The sequence below is a fragment of the Columba livia genome, chromosome 22, assembly GCF_036013475.1.
Source record: "Columba livia isolate bColLiv1 breed racing homer chromosome 22, bColLiv1.pat.W.v2, whole genome shotgun sequence".
Lineage (NCBI taxonomy): Eukaryota > Metazoa > Chordata > Aves > Columbiformes > Columbidae > Columba > Columba livia.
This window is the reverse complement of record NC_088623.1, coordinates 6,226,112-6,236,775: the sequence shown is the minus strand read 5'-3', so window position 1 is coordinate 6,236,775 and position 10,664 is coordinate 6,226,112. Positions and strand designations below refer to the sequence as shown.

General features: G+C 57.2%; 1 long non-coding RNA gene across 1 annotated transcript; it reads left to right on the top strand.

Moving 5' to 3' along the window:
* The first annotated feature begins 6,202 nt into the window (after window positions 1-6,202).
* LOC135576061 (uncharacterized) lies at window positions 6,203-9,647 on the top strand. The gene is made up of 2 exons (XR_010467651.1): window positions 6,203-6,543; window positions 7,737-9,647. It is a non-coding gene; the product is annotated as an uncharacterized LOC135576061 (long non-coding RNA).
* The last annotated feature ends 1,017 nt before the right edge of the window (window positions 9,648-10,664 follow it).

Genomic DNA, 10,664 nt, shown 5'->3' with positions numbered 1-10,664 from the left:
ATGGCCGCAGCAGCGAGGAGCAGCCAGGCAGCCGCCCCATAGAGCTGCTATGGGTTCCTCCAGCCTCCTGCACATACGTTTCCGCTGCCGTCTGCCCGTGCTGGGGCGGGAACGTGCGGCTCCGGGGATTAATGGGCTGTAAGGAACAGGGCAGCTCTCACCGTCCCGTCCCTGTCCCCGTCCCCCAGCGCAGCCGAGCGCTGAGCCGGCTCCCTTCCAGCTGCTCCTCTGGAACATCCCGGCTCCAAGCAATTTTACAACAAGCCTTCACTTCCAGGGAGTCTGACCTTTTCATTAATAAATCAGCTGTGTTATTGAACGTATGAATAATACATGATCACACCCAGCCCTGCGCTAAGCTCCGTGTGTAAAATTTAATTAATCCTCTCACGTCCCGCCCCCGAGGGCCGGTGATGGATGGGTACGCACGGCTGGGGCCGCCAGCGGTACCCGCGGCTCTGGGCATCCCAGCCCGGCAGCCGCATCCCACTCACCCCAGGGGGGTTTCCCTCCAGCAGTTCTTTTGGATGCTTCTTTCTCAGATTGTTTTAAAGGGGAAAGTTCCCCTTTGCTATGGAGCTGTTGGAGGAAACCCCGGCAGCATCCTTGCACCGAGCATTTCCTCTGGGAAATAACATCAGCTTTTTCTTTCTCCGACCTTTTCCTGCTGTGGCTGTTAATAATGTGAAATCCTAAGTAAATGTCTCCATTCAGGTGTGTTTAACAGGAAACCATGAGCAAACACTGTCACTGGCGGTGCCATCTCCAGGAGCCCCCCCAGGTATTTAACTGGGAATCAGCCCCACAGGTGCCTGTGCTCCCAGCAGGGTCCTTCCCGCCGCGGCCGCACGGGAGGGCTGGGAACGGGTTTGCTTGTTGTGAAACGGCACAAACGCTGTGACCGGGTGCACAGCGCCAGGGTCGGGGTCACACCGACTTGGGGGGTTGTGCTGTTTGCTCCTCTCGCTCCCCCGGTTAACAAGGCAAGTGCTGGGATACAGAGGGGGGATCTGCAGCAGCTGCCTTGGCTCTGGCCCCTGAATTAATGGGCTGGGGGTCTTGCAAGGAAAACCGCAGCAGCCCGGGGTTAATTAGCGAGCAGCGTAACGAGGTCTGGTAGTGATTACACGCAGCCTTGGCCAGGAAGCAGCTGCAGACCCACGTGGTGGGTGCATGGGGGCCTGAGCCCCCCGCTCCCACCGCAGAGCAGCGGGCCCTGCTCGCCGCCTCTCCCCAGCCGCACACGCGGCTTTTCAGCGAATGTGCTGGAAAATAAACACATCTCCCTATAGCTGCACATGCACAAATGTTACCCTTGGCTGCACGCGGGGGGCTGGACGCCCTGGGACTGAAGGGGCTTTTGTTGGGGAAACGGCTGAGAAAAAGAGTAATTTCAAAACTCCTAGGTTTCTCTTCCTGCCTCCTTCTCCCAACCTGTCCTCGGCTGGCAAAGATGAGCCTGGGGGATTCACAGCTCTGCCCCACGGCTCAGGAATCATCCCCCTTCACCGGGGTGGCCACTGGAGCCCCCAGCACTGCCACCCCCTCCCCAGCTTCCCCGGCTCCCCGCGGGCTGCGCACCCCGGGCTTCCCCCGCTCCCTCCCAGCCCTCCCAATTAAACGCTTCCAGCAAGGTTGTCTTGAAGCATCTGCAGCTCCAGGGACCGCTGGCAGGCTGCCTCTGAGGAGCGGGTTCAAAGGCTCGAGCCGCGCTCTGATAGCGGAGCTGCTGGAGCTGCGGGGCGGCCGGCGGGACCGGGGACGGCACAGCCCAGGGCGCCGCTGTCCCTGATTCTTTAAGAGACACCGGGTCAGGGTCACCAAACCTCGCAGCCCTGGGTGCGTTGGCTCCAGCCCTGGGTGCGGCTCCACAGACCAGCAGGACAGGGCTGGAGCCAGCCCGGCATGGAAACGGCGCTTGTTTGCAGCCGTAGCTATGGCTGTTTTCTTCAATAGCCAACAGCTACGTAAGGGGGAGTTTGATTTCACACGTCAGGACGGTGGCTGATGGAAAGAACCCGGGCGGTAGCTGGGTGGGTGTGCGAGCAATGCGGGAGTGATGGGGAACACTCAGCCTGAGTTCAGGAGCTCTGACCTGGTGTGTGATGCTCCTGGTTGCTCAGGGAGGAGGCAGCAAAGGCGCAGGTTGTGGAGCTGCTGCTCAGGATGCTCCCTCCTGGGCCCTGGGGACGATTTGCAGGCGCGGAGCACAGGCCGGTGCCAGCCCCAGCGCGGCGGACGGTCCCAGGAGCCACCGCGCTGCGGTGACCGGTCACCCGCCCGGCCACGGTGGGACAGCTCTGGCGCCGTCCCAGGGACGTGGGGCTGACAATGCCGTGGGGATGGAGCAGCCTCCAGATGTGCATTTCATTCCGATTTAATCAGATATTTACTGTGAGCCCATAAAGCCGTGAACTGCTCTTGGACGTGTTTCCAGGACCGTTCCCCAGCCTCTACCCCTGCAGAGCCACCACCTCCTGCCACCAAGCCCTTCCCTGGCTGTTTAATTGCCTCACTTAATCAATGCAAACGAGTTACGAGCCATGAATGGTCTCTGATCCCTGTGCAAATCCCTATAAAACGTGCAGCTGGAAAAACTCTTCCCCAGCCTTTGGCCGGTTTTCCGTGTGTGTTTGCTGCAGCACATGCTGCTCCCCTCCTGGAGGTGGCTGTACCTGCTGGCTGGTGTCTGTCTGTCCGCAGCACACCGGCAATGCCACCCACGGTGTGCCCTGAACCGGGGGTCGGCACAGACCCCAGGGAGCATCAGGGGCACAACCCAGGTGCCCCGTTGCCTAGCAAATCATCAGGGCTTTTCCTTCTGTGCTGTCCTCATAACATCACAGCTCTGCCCTCATCCTGCTCCCCACCGATGTCCTTGGCTCCCCCTGAGCCCCACGGGCTGTTCCCTGCACTCCTCACTGGGTGTATTTTTAATAACCATTTCCACATATTGCCTCTGTCCCACATGCAGCCCCTGCTCACGTTTGGCAGGTTGGCTTGAATTTCCAGCCCCGCATGACCCCCACTGAACTCCAGTGTCACGTCTGCAAGAGTCAAACCTCCCAGTGTTTATTGCGTGGTTCCTCATTGCAAACGTCAAGGAGGCTGGTGGTGAAGCATCAGTGATTTCCTTGGAGGACAACGTCTGGATCTGCTGATGTGGTCATGCATCCATCCATCCATCCATCCATCCATCCATCCACCCACCCACCCACCCACCCACCCCCAAGCGTCCCTGCTCCCCCACAGCGAAGGTTTTGGGGTGAGGAGGGAGCTGGGTGCACACGCAGGTGATGCAGAGCTGGGGATGCGCCTGTCGGGTGCTGGGGACGGGCGAGGGGACAAGGGCCGGGGAGCCGGTGCGGCCGCCGGCGGTGCTGGCAGGGCCCGGGCTGCTGGCGAGACGCAGCTGGATGGTTCTGCTTTTTTCCAGGCCCGTGTCTCAGTTTCTCTTTATTTTATGTGTTTTTATTTCCTATTAAAAGTGCGCTGTCTCATTTCCTCCGTGAAAAACAAGGCTCTTTCAGCGCGATGAATTCCTGCAGCTCCAGCGAAGCCCTGGTTCTGCATCGAAAAGCAAACAGGCTGTGCAGGACACAGCCACCTTGTCCTCAGCCCTCGCTGCCCCGCGGTCCCCGGTGCCCGGGCTGGCGTTGGCGCGGGACAGAGATGCGGAATCCTCCCGAGGACAGACAGATGGACAGTGCCTGCTGCAGACTGCGCTGCTGCCCTGTGTCTCCCCATCCCTCCCAGGAACCTTGTTTTGGGCAGGGTTTGATGTCAACTAAAAGAGGAGGCACCAGCGACACTTTCACAGGCTCCCGTGTCCCCTTTGCTTTGTTGGGAAGATGCTGGGGGCTGCGGGAAAGGACCTGGAGCCCCCTCGGACCCCAACATCTGCATTGCACCCCAGGAGGGACAGATCCTGGGCGGCTTCGGGAGCAGCTCCTGGAGCATCAGCCTCAGCTGGAAGCAGCGGTGCAGATGCCTTCGGGATGAAAACACTTCCTCCGCTGCTCCACCTCCACCTGACATTTGGGAGAGCGGAGCTGCGGCTCCCTGGAGCTTTCCCAGTCTCTTAACTGGAGCCACGGCACACGCGGTTCACGGGGCGGGAAGCTGTGGGGCAGTGCTGGAGAGGAGCCGGCCACATGTGCACCGAGTCCGTGTGTCCTCAGTGCTTGTTCTCGGTGGCTTTGGCGGGTCCCATGGACCATGTCACCCACAGGACAGGTCTCTGGTTAATCCTTTTTCTTTTGGCTGTGCTGCAGTTTGGCATCACCCTTGCCAGCAGAAGGCAGACTTTGCGGATGGTGCTGTTGTAACAGGAGGATGCTGGGGGGCTGGTGCTCCCGGGGGGCTTATGCTCCCAGTGGGCTGCCTGTGCTTTGCTCTGGCTCAGCTCCAGCCCATCCCGCCGTGGCAAACACGGTGATGGGCACAGCTGGAGGCTGGGGAAGGCTCCTGAGAGCTGATTTTACAGTGTTGGCAGCTCCCTCGGCCTTCCGTCCGCTTCTGCTTCAATCAAAATAAATGCACAATATTAAAGTATCAGAGCTGAACTCCCCAGGCAGAGAGAAGAAGAAATATGTTTATTTTCCAGCCCTGAGCTATGTATTTATTATGAAACGTTGGTGCTTGGCGGGGCGGAAGGGCTGGCGGGGCTCTGCAGCCGCAGCTCGCCGGCCTCGGGCACATCGGGACGGGGCGAGCGTCCCCGGCCAGGTCCTGCCCCCGCACGGCCCCTTGGGGTGGCCACCCCAGGACTGTCCCTAGAGAAGGAAGAAAGGAAACAAATAAAGGAAAGGAATTAACTGAGGCTGAGGTGTGTTGTTTTGACAACTTCCTGAGGTTTTATTTGGGGGTGATGGGAACAGACTCTCTGGGGATGGGGCTGGGAGAGAGGACAGGGAGGGTGGCAGGGGCTGGGAAAAGAACGGGGAGCTGCGGGTACATCAGCCTTTTGCTCTGGCACTTCAGAGGAAAGATACAGCAATAGCCAGAGCTGGTGCCACCTGCAAACCCCCCAGCTCCGAGCCACCTCTGGGGTCACTCAGGTGCAGGGGGACAAGCAGCTGTAATCACTGAGTGCAAGCGATTGCATTAATGGGGAGTTATTAAATGCCCTGAGCTGCTAGCAGCACCTCCCAGGATTCTGGATGGAGGACTGAAAATTTGCATCTTTGGCCAGTAATTCCAGCCTGTTTTCACACCTGGGCACCTGCAGAGGCGTCGGGGGACGAGCCAGCACAGGTCACACTCTCCACATTGGGAGCTGAGGATGCTGCATCAGGTGGGGCTTGGGGTCTTGCACAGAGGTTTTGAGCCATGGCCGGCAGATGTTTGGAGTTCATGGGCTTGAATTTACTGTGGAATTGTTTGTGTGTTCATCTGAGGATTTTCAGGGCTCTGCAAGTCAGGGAAGATTGAAAGTGCAGGTCCGGTGCTGGCCCACGGGGACTGTCTGTGTTTACTGGGCTTTGGGAGGGAGGAAATAACACATGCACAAAATCCTCTAAGGATGCAGAACTGGGAGGATTTGGAAATACCAGAGAGGACAGAGAGGTTAGAAAAATCTGCAGGAAAACACAAAGGCCCAATTCGGAAAATGGGAAGCAAATCCATCTGGAGGGGACTGGGGAAGGGCAGCAGCACATCACGGGTGCAGTTGTGATTTGTATTTTGTCACCCTTTCCCTTGCCTTATGAACCTGGGGGCTCAGTGCTTCCCCCTGGCCCCTGTGTGCTGCAGAGCCCCCGCTTCATGTGCAGAAACCCGTTGCTGGTCTGTGGGAGCCGGGGTGATGCTGGGGATGGTGTAAGTTAAGTTGTGTCTGGACCGTGTCCATCCCCCCTGGTGGCTCCCGGGGAGCAGCCCCTGGCGTGGGGCAGCCCCAGTGTCACCCGGGGAAGCTTTACATGCTGTGGGGGCTGTGGGAGGATTAAAGGCGGATTGATTGACCCTTAATAACTCTGCCATAAATTCCTGCTCCAAATGCTGTCTGAGAGCAGCGGAGTCCCGGTGTTCCCAGAGCTCCCTTGCTTATTAAACAACATAATGAAGTGATTTGATTAAATGCAGGGAAGTTTTTCTGACTGCCCTGAAGCTTTGCAGCAACCTGGGATTATTGAAACTGTTACTTGGGAGATGCTGGGCTTTAAGATGTGCCTGGTTAAATGTAGCTGGTTTCTGACTTTGCAGCAGTTAATCGCTGTGGTTGTTTGTCCCTTGTGGGAGCCCCAGGCGTGTGCCCCAATGCCCAGCCAAGGCAACGGGCCCAAAATCAGAGATGCAAAAGGCTGTGCCCCTTTTTCTTGTGAGGCTTGTAGCTCAGGGGTTAAGTGGCTTTGTGGAAAATAAGATCCAGAGCCGGTGGCAGAGTTTCTCCTATAGAAACGCTGCCATTTGGGCCTGAGCTGCAACTGCAGAGCAGAGAGCGATGGATATCCCGGGGGCAGCGAGGGAGATGAAGGGGCCGAGAACCAACTGCGAAGGCTCTGGCACGGACTGCTGCTCTGCCTGCGATGGAAACGGCACCAGGTGGGACGGGCAGCTGGGCCAGGGGCTCCTCTAATACCAGTAATTAATAGGAAAAGAGCTGGTGAGTTTGAGAAGGAGGAGAGTCCAGGCTGCTGAGGGAGAGTGGGAAGGAGCAGCATGAGTAAGAGACATGAAAAGAGAGGAGGCAATGTGACCTCTGCAGATACACAAATTACTCAGCTCCTTCTGGCTGCATCAAAGCTTTTCTGACTCACCAGCCGGGGGATTTAACCCCCGGATCTCGGCTGAGCTGCCAGGCGGCTGGTGGGATGCAGAGGCTGCTCTGGCTCCTTGCTGGGGTGGGAACGTGGTGGGGGCACTGGGGTCCCCTGTCCTCTTTGAGGTGAGGAGGGCTCCAGGTGCCCCTGGGGTTTGGGAGATACAGTGGGTTTGCACAGAGGCCCCAGGGCTGGAGAGATGGAGGGATGAGGATGGAGGTGGAGGGCTGAGGATGGAGGAGGGATGTGCTCCAATCCTTCCAGCCACCAGCTCCCAAATCCTGCAAATGTGCCTTGGGAGCTGCCTGGGTACAGAGGTGACCAAGCAGCTGGGATCTGCCCTCAAATTCTCTGTGCAGAGCTCAGAAAACCCTGTGTTTTAGCCCAGCTTTGCCTTCCACATCCCTGCCCTGTTGGTGGGCAAAGGATCAGCCCAGGAGCTGGGGGCGAAGGGCTCGAGTGCAGCATCCGGACAGCCCCATCCTCGCCTCTTCTCCCTCCTCAAAGGCGTTAAACCCCCCCAGGCTCAGGGATGTTGTTCCCTTACACCCCTGGGGGGGTATAATTGGAAGCAGGTTGCTGCTGAGCAGAGCTGCTCGGCTGGAGAGTGTCCGAACTGCTTCACCCCTCCTTGAACCTCGGAAAGACGGGGAAGAGCCTGAGATGCTGACGAGCACCCGAGCCTGTCGCCACCGTTCTAAGAGCCAGTGTAGGAAACTTTCTGCTCCCTCTCACCCCATATCACCTGGAAAAACAGGAAAGAGGAGAAGGATATTCCAGCAAAGGAGAGAAAACAGCTGCAGGAGGCAACGCAAGAGCTGTGCCAGGGAACGGCTGGAAAGGGCTGGGAGCAAGCGAGGAGAGATGGGTGATAAGGGATGGAGCTGGGCTAGGTGGAAAATAGTGGAGGAGCTTGATTTATTTGCTGTTTCCCTTCATCTCCTTTATTTCCAATTTGCATCACTGTTTGTGAAGAGTTTACCTTGAAGCTTGTGCAACGACTGGACCAGCTCCACGCAGAAACGGACCCTGAGCAAAACAAACCTGGAGCCCGACCTGGGCTGTGATTGATCATCCTGACTATTGGGCCTCTGGAGTTTGTTTAAACCAAGCTGGGATTTTCACCAAGACAACTTGCATTATGAGATTTCCTGTGCTGCCAGGAGAGGCAGAAACCGCCTCGCTGAGCCTCTTCTGGTGCGCTGCCTTTTCCGTTTCTGGGCCTTGGTTAATCTCTGTTTAAAAGCAGAAGAGAGTGAGAGCAGTGACTGGAGCTGGACAGGACTGGGGTTTCTGTTTCACTGGAAAGGCCCCATATTCTGCTTTTCTTTTTCCACTCCAAAATAATATAAAAACAAAAATAAGATGTTTCCCGTAAAACAGAACTGTTGGAAAAATCTCCTTTGGAGCTGAAGGAGTATTTTTTTTTCAATACAATCAAAATATTTCACTCCTATTTTTACCTTCAGTAAAGCCCCGAATTGGAAAGCGAGGCTGTTTTTCGGGATGCGGTTTCACCCGCACTGATAGTTTCTGCAGCGCTCGGCTCCCCGGGTGATGGGTGCGGGGAGCTGCAGGTTTTGGGGTGCTCGGCCAACTTCTGTCCCCCAAAACGGGAGCGGTGACCCCAGTGTCCCGGACGGGAGATGCTGAAGTCAAAGCCCCTGGCAGCTCTGAGCTGTTAGAAAAAGGAGCTGAATTTATAGCTGTAATATTTGGAGCAGTTTCTGAGCATCTCTGGGGTTTTGACAGAGCCCTGTTTTCTGCTCACGCTGCCAAGCAATATAGGCAAATCTGCACCGGGTGTAATATGCAGTAATATAATGAGGCCATGGAGATTAGTCCCCAGATCAGGGCTGTGCATCCATCATCCTGAGTCCCCTGGCCCCTCTGTGTTCTCTGGTTTTGCCTCCCCATCACACACACGCGTGGGCTCAGGGACCTTGGGGACCGTCCCCACCTCGTGTGGCTCATGTTTGTGCACTCGGTGCTGTCTCCATGTAAATCTCCCCTCCCCAGGCTCTGGGCTGGGGCTGAAATGCTTTAGGTGGTGACTGTCCCCAAGCTGGGGTTGTCCTGGGGACAGCTGAGTGAGCAAGAGGCTGTTGTTGAAGGCACGTTGTTGTTTCCACCAGAATAATGCAGTTATATCATCTTGCTAGGGAATTTTTTCCGTAACGTTTCACTCTTGCACGGAAGAATGTTTATTAACAGAAAAGAGTGATTACAAGGGTCTCCTCAACACACTTCATCCAGTGGGGGCTGCTGGCCAGGATGGGGCTGGTTTGATCATATTAACCCGAAATCACAGTGTCCCAATTAATTTCTCGGGAGCCCGGGGCTGTGCCGGGCGCAGGGGCAGCCGCGCTCGGGCTCCCGGGGCAGCTGGTTTCGTGCGAGCAAAGTGTCCGGCTGGCTCCTGCCTTCGGAGAGGAAAAACACTGGCCCAGAAGGAGGAGGCGAGGATGGCGGCCAAACCCAAGGGAGAACCAGACACCACTCGGGTGTTTCCATTGCAAACAGCAGAGCCCAGACGGTGCGAGGGAGGCGATGGAGCCTTCGGCTCCGGGTGCTGCTGCGGCGGCTGGAGGGCTTGGGGGCACCAGCCTGGGGGACACCCCAATTCCACCCCCAACGGGCTACCAGGGGCACAGCAGTTCCCAGCCAGTGGTGACAGAGGAGTGTCACCCAGGAAGGCAGGGCAGATGTCCATCACAGCTTGGTGGCTCTTTCTTTTGCATCCCCAATGGCTTTTGGTTTGTCCAAGTCTGTCCTCCCTGACTCCTGTCACCCCAGTGTCCCCAGTCTCCCTATGGATGGGCAGTCCTTTGTGTATTTTTTAATGTATTCATTTAAAATCCTACTAAACCCTTGTCCTGAGCGGCATCTTGTGGTGATGGGTCCCACCAGTTAATTGTGCGTTTGGCTCGTAACGTTTGCTTTAGTGGTTTCCAGTGCGCTTCGTTGGGAGTTTGATTGAATCGCCCCCTTGTTCTTGTTTTAACCAACACTGGCAGCTCTTCCACTGCTGAGCTGACACCACGAGCCCGTCCACCCTCCCGAGTGCTGTCGTGGCTGGATGGAGCTGTTCCAGTGCGGTTCCCCCATCCCTGCCGCTGGCATCGTCCAAAGAGTGCTGTGCATGGCCGAACCCGTGGGGCATGCTGGGGGGTTTGCATCTACCTCTTGTTCTGCCTGCATAGTGAGGAGGAGAGGGGAAAGCTGTCCTCTCTTTTGCTAAAAGCCTGATAAAGCGTGGCTGCTGGCGGGCAGTGCACTGCAGAGCTCGAGCTGCCAGCGCGGGGACACCTGCAAGAGGGCAAGGAGCGAGCAAAGCGTTGCAGGATGTGAGCGCACGTACCAGGGCCATGGTATGGTGTGTGCCTGTCACCCTTGGGGTGGAAGGTGATGGATGTGGTGGCTTCAGCTGGTGTCCCCTCCCCAGCTGCTTTGAGCTTGGGAAACCATCAGCCAGGAAAATGCCTTCATTCAGCTCCAAAGCGGTTTGTTCCCAGCGTGATGTGCTGCTAAACCCGGCACCGATAGGAGCTGGTTCAGTGACAGGGCAAACCACTGGAGCTAATAAGGAGCGGGGAGGGGATATCCTGGTGTTCCAAGGGCTGGCACTGGAGAGCTGGCTGTGCTGGGGCTGTGCTGGGTTTGCTAGGGGTGCAAAGCCTGCTTCTTGCTCCCTGGTCTCCTCCCTGGGCGTGTGCCTCAGTTTCCCCTTGTGCAGAGCTGGTGGTGAGGGGCTGGAGGCAGCTCGGGGGTCAGAAGGTGGGATGTGGGCTCTGGGGTGCAGCCGTGTTCCTGGGGAGGGTGCAACTAACTGCTTCCCCCAGGAGCCTCCTTGGGGAGCTTGGAATCATCTTGTCTTTGCTTACTGAAACGTCAGCCCTCATG